The sequence below is a fragment of the Giraffa tippelskirchi genome, chromosome 11, assembly GCF_054371585.1.
Source record: "Giraffa tippelskirchi isolate mGirTip1 chromosome 11, T2T-mGirTip1v1.2.pri, whole genome shotgun sequence".
NCBI classification, from domain to species: domain Eukaryota; kingdom Metazoa; phylum Chordata; class Mammalia; order Artiodactyla; family Giraffidae; genus Giraffa; species Giraffa tippelskirchi.
In genome coordinates, this window is record NC_137285.1 from 7,757,352 (window position 1) to 7,769,909 (window position 12,558).

The 12,558-nt window shown below is 38.7% G+C and overlaps 1 long non-coding RNA gene across 5 annotated transcripts in view; it reads left to right on the forward strand.

Annotated features, from left to right (window-relative positions):
• LOC145526698 (uncharacterized) overlaps nt 1-12,558 on the forward strand; it is a 102,235-nt gene that overhangs the window by 4,753 nt on the left and 84,924 nt on the right. For 3 of the 5 annotated variants that reach the window (XR_014069085.1, XR_014069086.1, XR_014069084.1), the window contains exon 2: nt 10,833-11,277. The exons of the other annotated variants lie outside the window; for them this stretch is intronic. This is a non-coding gene — a long non-coding RNA (uncharacterized LOC145526698). The remainder of the gene's footprint in view (nt 1-10,832; nt 11,278-12,558) is intronic. 5 annotated transcript variants of the gene reach the window in all.

The following is a 12,558-nucleotide window of genomic DNA, read 5'->3' on the forward strand; positions in this document are numbered from 1 at the left end:
TATTTTAAGGTCTATTTTGTCTGATATGAGGATTGCTACTCCAGCTTTCTTTTGCTTCCCATTTGCATGGAATATGTTTTTCCATCCTCTCACTTTCAGTCTATATGTGTCTTGAGGTCTAAAGTGGGTTTCTTGTAGACAGCGTATATATGGGTCATGTTTTTGTATCCATTCAGCCAGTCTGTGTCTTTTAGTTGGAGCATTTAATCCTTCATTTAAAGTAATTATTTATGTATAAGTTCCTGTTTGGGGTTGCTTTTGTAAATCTTTTTTCTTCTGTTGTATTTCTTGACTATGTAAGTCCATTTAACACTTGTTATAAAGCTGGTTTGGTGGTACTGAATTCTCTTTAACTTTTGCTTGTCTGAAAAGCTTTTGATTTCTCCATCAATTTTGAATGAGATCCTTGCCGGGTATAGTAATCTTGGTTGTAGATGTTTCCCTTTCAGTACTTTAAATATATCCTGCCATTCCCTTCTGGCCTGCAGAGTTTCTGCTGAAAGATCAGCTGTTAGGCATATGGGGTTTTCCTTGTGTGTTACTTGTTGCTTCTCCCTTGTTGCTTTTAATATTCTTTCTTTGTGTTTAGTCTTTGTTAGTTTGATTAGTATGTGTCTTGGTGTATTTCTCCTTGGGTTTATCCTGTATGGGACCCTTGGTGCCTCTTGGACTTGATTGACTATTTCCTTTTCCATGTTGGGGAAATTTTCAACTATAATCTCTTCAAAAATTTTCTTATACCCTTTCTTTTTCTCTTCTTCTTCTGGGACCCCTATTATTCAAGTGTTGGTGCGTTTGATGTTGTCCCAGAGGTTTCTGAGACTATCCTCAGTTCTTTTCATTCTTTTTACTTTGCTCTTCAGAAGTTATTTCCACCATTTTATCTTCCAGCTCACTGATTCGTTCTTCTGCTTCAGATATTCTGCTACTGAATCCTTCTAGAGTATTTTTAATTTCAGTAATTGTGTTGTTTGTCTCTGCATGTTTATTCTTTAATTCTACTAGGTCTTTGTTAATTGACTCTTGCATTTCTCCATTTTGCTTTCAAGGTTTTTGATCATCTTTACTATCATTATTCTGAATTCTTTTTCAGGTAGTTTGCCTATTTCCTCTTCATTTATTTGGACTTCTGTGTTTCTAGTTTGTTCCTTCATTTGTGTGGTATTTCTCTGTCTTTTCTTTCTTTCTTTCTTTCTTTTTGACTTATTGTGTTTGAGGTCTCCTCTTCCCAGGCTTCAAGGTTGAATTCTTTCTTCCTTTTGGTTTCTGCCCCTAAGGTCAGTCCAGTGGTTTGTGTGAGCTTCTTATAAGGTGAGATTTGTGCTGAGCTTTAGTTTGTTTGCTTGTTTGTTTTTCCTCTGATGGGCAAGGCTGAGTGAGGTGGTGATCCTCTCTGCTGATGATTGGGTTTTTATTTTTGTTTTGTTTGTTGTTTAGATGAGGCGTCCTGCACAGGATGCTATTGGTGGTTAGGTGATGCTGGGTCTTGTATTGCAGTGGTTTCCTTTGTGTGAGTTCTCACTATTTGATACCCCTAGGGTTAGTTCTCTGGTAGTCTAGGGTCTTGGACTCAGTGCTCCCACACCAAAGGCTTGGGGCTTGATCTCTGAGGAGAGATGATGAATTCCTTTAGGCTGATGAATTCCTTTGGAAAACTTCAAAGGCAGAATCTTTGAGGATGCCTGGTGAGTATCACTCAAGTCTCTGCCAGATAGGAGACGTGGTAGACTATCTGTATATGCACTTTACCCTGTCTTCTAATTCAACTGTCCACAATCCTTTTCGTTGTCTTTTCTGCATCTCACATTTCACTTGTACTCATTTGTGTCATTTTAATGAAGTTATTTAATTTTATTTATGGCTTTTCTTGGGCTTTCTCTAGTTCCAGCGAGTGGGGGCTACTTTCGAGTTGGTGTGCCTGGGCTTCTTGTTGCCATGACTTCTCACGTTGCAGAGCACAGGCTCCAGGGTGTGTGGGCTTCAGTAGTTGTGGTCGGCCCATGGCCTTAGTTGCCCCATGGCATATGGAATCTTCCTGAAGCAGGGATGGAACGCATATCCCCTACATTGGCAGGCAGATTCTTAACCACTGAACCACCAGAGAAGTCCTGTGTCATATTTTAGATTCCACATAACAGTGATAGGGTCTTCATCTTCCTCTGACTTCACTTAGTATGACAATCTCTAGGTCCATCTGTGTTGCTGCAAATGACATCATTCTTTTTAATGGCTGAGTAGTATTCCATTGTATATATGTACTATATCTTCTTTATCCATTCATCTGGTGATGGATATTGACATTATTTCCACGTCTTGGCTATTGTGAACAGTGCAGCAATGAACATTGGGGTACATGCACCTTTTTGAATTATAGTTTTGTCCAAACACACACCCAGGAGTGGGATTGCAGGATCATATGGCAGCTCTATTTTAGTTTTTTCTGAGGCATCTCCAAATTGTTTTCCATAGTGGTTGCACCAATTTGCATCCCCACAAACAATATGAGTGTTTCCTTTTCTCCACACCCTCTGCAGCATTTATTTGTAAACTCTTTAGTGATGGCCGTTCTGACCACTGCATGGTGATACCTCACTGTAGTTTTGGTTTGCATTTCTCTGAAAATTACTGATGTTGAGTATCTTTAAACAGGCCTGTTGGCCATATATATGTCATTTTTGGTTGGACACAATGTAGTGACTGAACAACAGCAACACTTAGATCTTCTGCCCATTTTTATATTGTGTTGTTTGTTTTCTTGTTATTGAGTTGCATGAGCTGTTTGTATATTTTGGAAATTAAACCCTGGTCATTGCATCATTTTCATATATTTTCTTCCAGTCCATAGATTGTCTTTTCATTTTGTTTATGGTTTCCTTTGCTGTATAAAAACTTGTAAGTTTGATTAGGCCACATTTGTTTGTTTTTGCTTTTATTTCTATTGCCTTAGGAGACTGACCTAGGAAAACATTGGTATGGTTTATATGATAATGAACTTTTTAAATCTTTAAAAAATCATCAAAGTGAAGTTGAAATGAAAGTCTTTTTTTAGCCCACTATTGCACTGGCTAAAGATTAAGCATGAAATACTCATATACAAACAGACATATATGTCTAATGTTATATTTATATTGTACTTATACACATATATATATTTATAATGTACTGATTATATATGCACTGCCTTCCCTGGTGGCTTAGCTGGTAAAGAACCCGTCTGCCAATGCAAGAGATGTAAGGGTTGAGGGTTCGATTACTGGGTTGGGAAGATCCCCTGGAGGAGGAAATAGCTACTCTAGTATTCCTGCCTGAAGAATTCCATGGACAGAGGAGCCTGGTAGGCTACAGTCCATGGGCACAAAGAGCTGGACATGACTGAGCAACTAACACTATACATGTACATGCAACAATGAAGTGGAATATCTACATTTTTTTAAAAATTTTACTTTGGCGCCCTGGGCCTTTGTCGCTGAGCTGGGGCTGCTCTAGTTGTGGTGCACGGGATTCTCATTGCAGTGGCTTCTGATGTCGCAGAGCATGGGCTCTAGAGCGCACAGGCTTTGTAGTTGTGCCCTGGGCTCCGTGGTTCCAGCTCGCAGGCTTTAGAGTACAGACTCGGTAGTTGCGGTGCACAGGCCTAGTTGCCCCAAAGCATGTGGAACCTCCCCGGACTAGGGATTGAACCCATGTCTCCTGCATTAAGAGGTGGGTTCTTAACCATTGCACCACCAGAGATTCCTTAAATTTCATTTTGTCAACAAGATAAGCCTCTTCCTCAACGTCAAAGTGACATCAATAAACACTGGCTGAAAGCAATACGTGGCGAGCTTGGAAACACTCAAAAAAAGAAGCTCCCGAAAATATAATTTTTGACAATAATATTGTTTAAAAAATGTAACACAATTTGGAGACTTTCTTAAAAGTAACATGTATGTGAGGAACACTCTGGCTGTCCAGCAGTTAGGACTCCATGCTTTCACTACTGAGGGCCTGGGTTCAGTCCCTGGCCAGGGAACTAAGACCCCACAAGCCGTGTGGCACAGCCAAATAATAATGATGGTAATAATTTGTATATAATTTTAAAAGACTAGACAAGGTCAATTTGGGCTATTGGTAAAACAAAGTGAATTTTAAGCAATGTTGCCATCAATGTTTCCATCATTCACAAAATTAAAGTAGTAAGCAAAATCTGAAAGCTTGGCACACCTGATGCCTGAGGCTCCGACCAGCTGCTGCACAGCCCACCGATTGCCTAGGTCGCTCCTGGTGCCCTTCAGATGGGGCCTGGCAGCGCTGCCTCACCCTCAGCCTCCCATCAACCCTCCACTGGGTGCTGCAGTTCAGTTGCTCAGTCATGTCTGACTCTTTGCAACCCCATGGACTGCATGCCAGGCTTCCCTGTCCATCCCCAACTCCCAGAGTTTACTCAAAATCATGTCCATTGAGTTGGTGATGCCATACAACCACCTGATCCTCTGTCGTCCCCTTCTCCTCCCGCCTTCAATCTTTCCCAGCATCAGGGTCTTTTCAAATGAGTCAATTCTTTGCATCAGGTGGCCAAAGTATTAGAGTTTCAGCTTTAGCATCAGTCCTTCCAATGCATATTCAGGACTGATTTCCTTTTGGATGGACTGGTTGGATCTCCTTGCAGTCCAAGGGACTCTCAAGAATCTTCTCCAGCACCGCAGTTCAAAAGCATCAATTCTTCGGCGCTCAGCTTTCTTTATAGCCCACTCTCACACCCATACATGACTACTGGAAAAACCATAGCCTTGACTAGACGGACCTTTGTTGGCAAAGTAATGTCTCTGCTTTTTAATATGCTGTTTAGGTTGGTCATAACTTTTCTTTCAAGGAGTAAGCATCTTTTAATTTCATGGCTTCAGTCAACATCTACAGTGATTTTAGACCCCAAAAAAAAATAGTCTGCCACTGTTTCCACTGTTTCTCCATCTATTTGCCATGAAGTGATGGGACCAGATGCCATGATCTTGGTTTTATGAATGTTGAGCTTTAAGCCAGCTTTTTCATTCTCCTGTTTCACTTTCATCAAGAGGCTCTTTAGTCCTTCTTCACTTTCTGCCATAAGGGTGGTGTCATCTGCATATCTGAGGTTATTGATATTTCTCCCGGCAATCTCGATTCTAGCTTGTGCTTCATCCAGCCCAGTTTTTCTCATGATGTACTGCAGAGTGGTGGGCATTCACCCACAGTTCCCACCTATCCTGGGCCGATTCTCTGAAGGTTCTACCCTGCGCTTCCCCACTGGAGTCGGCGTCTCTTTGCTCACACGGCTGCCTTTCCGCCCGTCTCCACTGGGGACTGTGCTCTCCCAGCGTCTTGCTTTGTTAGGACCATACGTGGTTTCATTGCAGAAACAGGAAAACTGCCGGGCCTAACCGGTCATCGCTCTAAGACCTCAGCTCCTTGCCCTCGGTTACTTTCCCCTAAACCATGACTGTCTTCACCCTGGCCCCAGAACCCAGCCATCCCCCGCCACGCATGATGCTCAGTACAGCTGTTGAGAGCGCTGCGGGCAAACACGTCCTTCTTTACACGGGCCACGGAATACTGGCCTCGCGCCACCTAGTGGATATACTGTGCATTTGCCCATTACCCTGGTTACATTTATAGGATTAATAAACAGCCTAAAAAGCTTGTGTTTTCACTCTTCCAACGGTATCCACATACCCTCCCTTCAGCCCAGAGATGAGCCAGTTTGGCTGACAAAACTCCACGAAAACTCAAAGCCCAGCTCGATGGTTGCTTCCTACATAAACTTGCCCTTATGTCGAGATAAACTATTTCCACTCTCTTCAGTTTTTCCACAGGAAATTGAACCCCTGCCTCACAGAACATGGGGCACAATTTTTAGAGATGTGTCTTTTTCAATTTTTCTTAGATAATACAGGAGGGCTGGCCTCTGTCTTTACAATGACCAAAGAATCCTGCAAAAAGCAAGCAGTGATTATAGATGAAATACAATTTAATCCAACCACTTAGAATTAATCTGACCTCTTACAGCCATGTCCCAGGACTTTAATTCCATTGCTAAAACATTGGATCTGTAGGAGTCTTCTAATCATGTTATTTTTTTGATATTTAAAAAATTTAAATTTTATTGAAGTATAGTCGATTTACGTGTTAATTTTTACTGTACAGCAAAGTGATTGTTATACATATATACATTTTCATATACTTTTTCATTATTGTTCAATCACAGGATATTGAATATACAAGGTCTATACAGTAGGACTTTGTTTATCCATCCTATGTATAATTGTTTGCATCTGATAATCCCAAGCTCCCAATCCATTCCTCCCAAATGCTCCAACTCCTTGGCAACCACAAGTTTCTTCTCTGTGTCTGTTAATCACGTGATAAATCATTATCAAATAGGACCAAAATTTGGTCTTAACAAAAAATTATACAAAGAAAAGATACTTACGATACTATTTTTAGGTGGGGAAAAATAGATTATATTCAAGTCATTTGTAATTTGAAAACTGTTGTTTCACAAATTAAGCACAATTTAATCAGTCAAGTTAATCAGGCCAGTTTCTTCCATGATATCTGTAGATTCATCATTCCTGTTTATTTTGCTTAAGGCCTCACCTCCCACATAATATGGAAAATGTGTGCTCAGTCGCTCAGTCATGTCTGACTCTTTGTGGCCCCATGGGCTGTAGCCCACCAGGCCTCTCTGTCCATGGGATTCACCAGGCAAGAATACTAAAGTGGATTGCCACTTCATACTCCGGGGATCTTCCTGACCCAGGGATCGAACCCGCGTATCTTGCATCTCCTGCAACGGCATGTGGATTCTTTACCCCTAGTGCCACCTGGAAAATAGTCTTCCATTTAGTTTCACATCCTCCTCCTGTCCACAGACACCTACAGATGTCCAGCAATGGTACCTCTGTCCCCATACTGCCGTCTGCAGAGATTTCCCATCTCCTGCAAACTACAAAACACGGCTGGACCAAAATACGGAAGACAGGAATAAATGGAAAGATAAGACCATGTTCACAGAGTGGAAGACTTTGTGAAACATTATTGAAGAAGACTTCATTGGTTTTGCTTCTAGTAAAATTGTGATCTGAAGCTACAGCGGCCCTGCCTGTCTCTGTCACAAGAAGGTGCTACGTACCTACCGAAATGGAGCAGGACGCTATGGTCCTCGCGCCCCACGTCCTCTGCCTGCCTTTTGTCTGTGGAAAAACTTCAGCCAAAGAATATGAGGTTAATCAGAAATGAGAACACACAGAAACAAAGGAAAACTGTTAAAGACGATCAAATAATAATAATAGTTTGCTCACTAAATATAGTCAAGGACCTTTAGTTCCTTCCCATGGGCTATAGATAATATTCTGAGGCACATCCTGTGAGCTGTCTTATAGATCCTGAAACCCCCACCACGTAGAAGAAGTTAACCACATGATGACCAGACTGTAGCCACGACCTAAGCTGCCACAATTCTGAGAACTGGCCTCAAGAAATGGAAGTAAAGCAACCATGTTACTGAAGATTAACTGTACTTAAAACAATCAAGATGATGCTGACCAGACTACCAATGATCAGCTCAAGATGGATGTCAGAGCTGACTGTGCTGTTTCTGCATGTAGCCCCCTCCCTCAGCCTATAAAAGATTTGCCCACTGGTTGTCTGGGGGGAGTTGGCCTTTGGACAGGGGTCCACCCTCCCCGCCCCCCATTCCCTGGTCGCCAGTATCCCAAATGAAACAAACTTTCCGCCAACCTGGCTTCTAGCGATAAGCAGCCAGACCCTACTTTCGGTTACAATATGACCTGTCAGGACCATGCAGAGAATTGTCTGATTTGTTTACAGACATGGAAAACAAAAGCCTGGAGTCAGGCCCTAGATTAACTACTGCACTCTGAGTAGCAAAATGTGGAAACAGAAAAGAGTGTTTGCATATTACTAACACACAGTCTTAATTATCTTGCGCGATGGGGACTTGGGATCAGCGGAGGCAGTGCCCTTAGCTGGACATGGGGAGGAAGGAGCAGAACGTGAAAGATGAGCCTCTGAGCCCACAGGACCCAGAGACTCAGCACCCAGAGAAGCCAAGGGACAGGTGAGGGGGAGTATCCCCCATTAGTGCTTTGAGGCTCAGGCACATACTTGGGAGGGAGTCCTGGGTGCTGTTAAGGGCACCTTGAATACCTTCCGTGCTGAGGACACCCCGTGCCCATTACCTTCCTGGCTTCTCTGCCAGCCTTGAAAACTTCCTATTCTAAATATCCCTGTGACACTTTGTCACATTTTTTCCGCTTCTCCACTAGATGCTGCTCTATACCCATCTGATGCAACAGTCATTTCTGATCCCTTAAGGTCCTGGTACAGGCAAGACAGAGAGGTGATGTGGTCTGTCCTGATTTTCTAGAAGGGACCAGAACATTTACCAGGGCTTGTGGACATCATGCTGACAGTATTAACTCCAAAGCTATACCTTGTCACACATTCAGGATGTTCCAGACTCTTTTCACGGATTAGCTACTTAACCCCACCCCACCCCATGCCCAAGACCCTGCGATGTAAGTTCCCATCCTACATACCAGGAAATTGAGTCTCAGAGAGATGATGTGACCTGCTGAGAGTCACAGAGCATATAGAACTGGGCAGACTGTGGTTTGATGAAGTTTTTGTCCAGGTCCAGGTGCCAGAGAGGGTGTATTGTCTTGTCATCCAGAGGAGTTGGTATTTATTGAGCTCTTACTGTGGGCTAGCACCACGTGGGGCTTGGAGAACATAGAAGTGAATCAGACAGACCCATTCAATGGGCAGTTTGTCCTGTGTCCACTCCCCATGGAAGCTGAGGGCAGTGCCCGAGTGTCCACAGTGCCCAGCACAGAGCTTGGCACAAAGCATGACCTCAGTTAACGTTGGCAGAATAAATGAACACACTGCTGCAGTCTCTACAACAGGCACTTAAAGATGTTGCTGTCGTTCAGCTGCTAAGGTGTGTCCAACTCTTTGCAACCCCGTGGACTGCAGCACTCCAGGTTTCCCTGTCCTTTATTATCTCCTGGAATTTGGCTCAGATTCATGTCCCTTGAGTTGGTGATGCCATCCAACCATCTCATCCTCTGCTGCCCCCCTTCTCCTCCTGCCCTCAATCTTTCCCAGCATCAAGGTCTTTTCCAGTGAGTCAGCTCATCCTATCAGGTGGCCAAAGGTAATGGAGCTTCAGCATCAGTCCTTCCAATGAATATGTAGTGTTGATTTCTTTTAGGATTGATTGCTTTGATCTCCTTGCAGTCTGAGGGACTCTCAAGAGTCTTCTCTAGCACCACAATTCAGAAGTATCGATTCTTTGGTGCTCAGCCTTCTTTCTGGTCCAACTCTCACATCTGTACACCTCATTCTTGGAAATAAAAACAAAAATAAATTTGACCATACTTTTCAATAAAGAGATACTGGCTCAGTTTTCCATATGGAAATATTTAACTGGACCTCAAAATCAGACCCAAAAATCAGTTTCAGATTTATTGTGGATTTACTTATGTAAGATAGAACATACACTTGTAGAATAAAACCTAGGAGAATGTTTTCATAACTTTGGGAGTAGGCAAAGATTACATAACTAGGATAAAATTGCTCTGACCATGTAGGGGGAAAATTGACTATTTTAAAATGAAGAACTTCCATTTAACAATTGTGTTTGTTTGTTCACTTACTAAGTTATGTCTGCCTCTGCGACCTTATGAACTGCAGCACACCAGGCTTCCCTGTCCTTCACTGTCTCCTGGAGTTTATTTAAATTCATATCCATTGAGTTGGTGATGCCATCCAACCATCTGATCCTCTGCTACCCCCTTCTCCTCAGTCTTTCCTAGCATCAGGGTCTTTTCCAATGAGTCGGTTCTTTGCATCAGGTGGCCAAAGTATTGGAGCTTCAGCTTCAGCATCAGTTCTTCCAAAGACTATTCAGGGTTAATTTCCTTTTGGATTGACTGGTTTACTCTCCTTGCAGTCCAAGGGACTCTCAAGAGTCTTCTCCAGCACCACAGTTCAAAAGCATCAATTCTTCAGCAATTCAGCCTTCTTTATGGTCCACCTCTCACATCCATACATGACTACTTGAAAAACCATAGCTTTGACTATACAGATTTTTGTCAGCAAAGTGATGTCTTTGCTTTTTAATATGCTGTCTAGGTTTGTCATAGCTTTTCTTTCAAGGAGCAAGCATCTTTTAATTTCATGGCTGCAGTCACCACAATGATTTTGGAGCCCAAGAAAATAAAATCTGTCACTGTTTTCACTCCTCCCCCCTCCATCTATTTGCCATGAAGTGATGGCACCAGATTTTTTGAATTTGAGTTTCAAGCCAACTTTTTCACTCTTCTCTTTCACCCTCATCAAGAGGCTCTTTAGTTGCTATTCACTTTCGGCCATTACAATGGTATCATCTGCATATCTGGGGTTATTGATATTTCTCCTGGCAATCTTGGTTCCAGCTTGTGATTCATCCAGCCTGGCATTTCCCAGGATGTACTCTGCATAAAAGCTAAATAAGCAGAATGACAATATACAGCCTTGATGCACTCCTTTCCCAATTTTGAACCAGTCCGTTGTTTCATGTGTGGTTCTGACTGTTGCTTCTGGACCAGCATGCAAGTTCCTCAGGAGACAGGTAAGGTGGTCTGGTATCCCCATCTCTTTAAGAATTTTCCATAGTTTCTTATGATCTAAAGCCAAAGGCTTTAGAGTAGTCAACAAGGCAGAAGTAGATGTTTTTCTACAATACCCTTGCTTTTTCTATGATGCAATGGATTTGGCAATTTGATCTCTGGTTCCTCTGCCTTTTCTAGATCCACTTTGTACATCTGGAAGTTCTTGATTCATGTACTGCTGAAGCCTAGCTTGAAGAATTTTGAGCATAATCTTGCTAGTAAGGGAAATGAGTGCAACTGTACAGTAATTTGAAGATTCTTTGGGATTGGAATGAAAACTGACATTACCAAGTCCTGTGACCACTGCTGAGTTTGTCAAATTTGGTGGCATATTGAGTACAACAATACCGTGAACTTCCAGAAGTTCAACCTGGTTCTAGAAAAGACAAAGGAACCAGAGATCAAATTCCCAACATCAGGTGGATCATCGAAAAAGCAAGAGAGTTCCAGAAAAACATCTATTTCTGCTTTATTGACTATGCCAAAGCCTTTGACTGTGTGGATCACCATAAACTGTGTAAAATTCTGAAAGAGATGGGAATACCAGACCATCTGACGTGCCTCTTGAGAAACTTGGGTGCAGGTCAGGAAGCAACATATATAATATAATATAATATAATATAATATAATATAATATAATATAATATAATAATGTCTATAATATTATATATACTATATTATATTATACTATAGATGTATTATATAATATATAATATATAATACTGTATAATAAATTATATAATATATAATATAATATATATTATAATATTATAATATATAACTTATACAATATTATATAATATATAATATTATACAATATAGAATATAATATAGAATATATTCTAATATATATAATATAGAATATATAATATATTAAATTATATAATATATATAATATACAATATATAATATATATTATATTATATATAATATATTACATATTATAAAATATACAATATATAATATACATTATATTATATATTATATATTATATACATTATATTATATTATATATTATATATATATTATATATAATATATTATATTATATTATATATATTATAATATTATAAATTATATAATTTATATGTAATATAATATTATATAAAATATAATATTATATAATATGCAATATATAATATAATATATAATATACTATAATATATAATATATAAAATTATATATATAAGATATTATATGTATTATATAAAATGTATGATATATAATATATAATTATACATAATGATATATTATATATAATTATATATAATATATATTATACAATTTTATATTTTATATTTTATATTTTATATTCTATATACAATATATATTAAACAATGTATTATATACATAATATGTACAATATTATGCCATTATATATTATTATATATTATATATAATATATATTATTATATAATATATAGATGTTATATATTATATATTATATCATTATACATTATATATTATTAAATTATATAAAATATAGATATTTTATATTATATATAATACATTATATCTATATTATTTTATCTATAATATATATACTATATATAATATAATATATATTTATTATAAAATTATGTGATACAGTATTATATAATAATATATACAAATATACAAATATTATATCTGTTATATATTTCATATATATTATTATATATATTATATATATTTCATATATATTTCATATATAATATATAAAATATAACATATATTATATTATATTTATATTATTTTAATATTATGTAATATATATTTATATATAATAATATATAATAATTTATGTAATATAATATTTATAATATAATATTATTGGTAACAATTTATTATATTAATATAAATACACAATGTTAACAATAATGCAA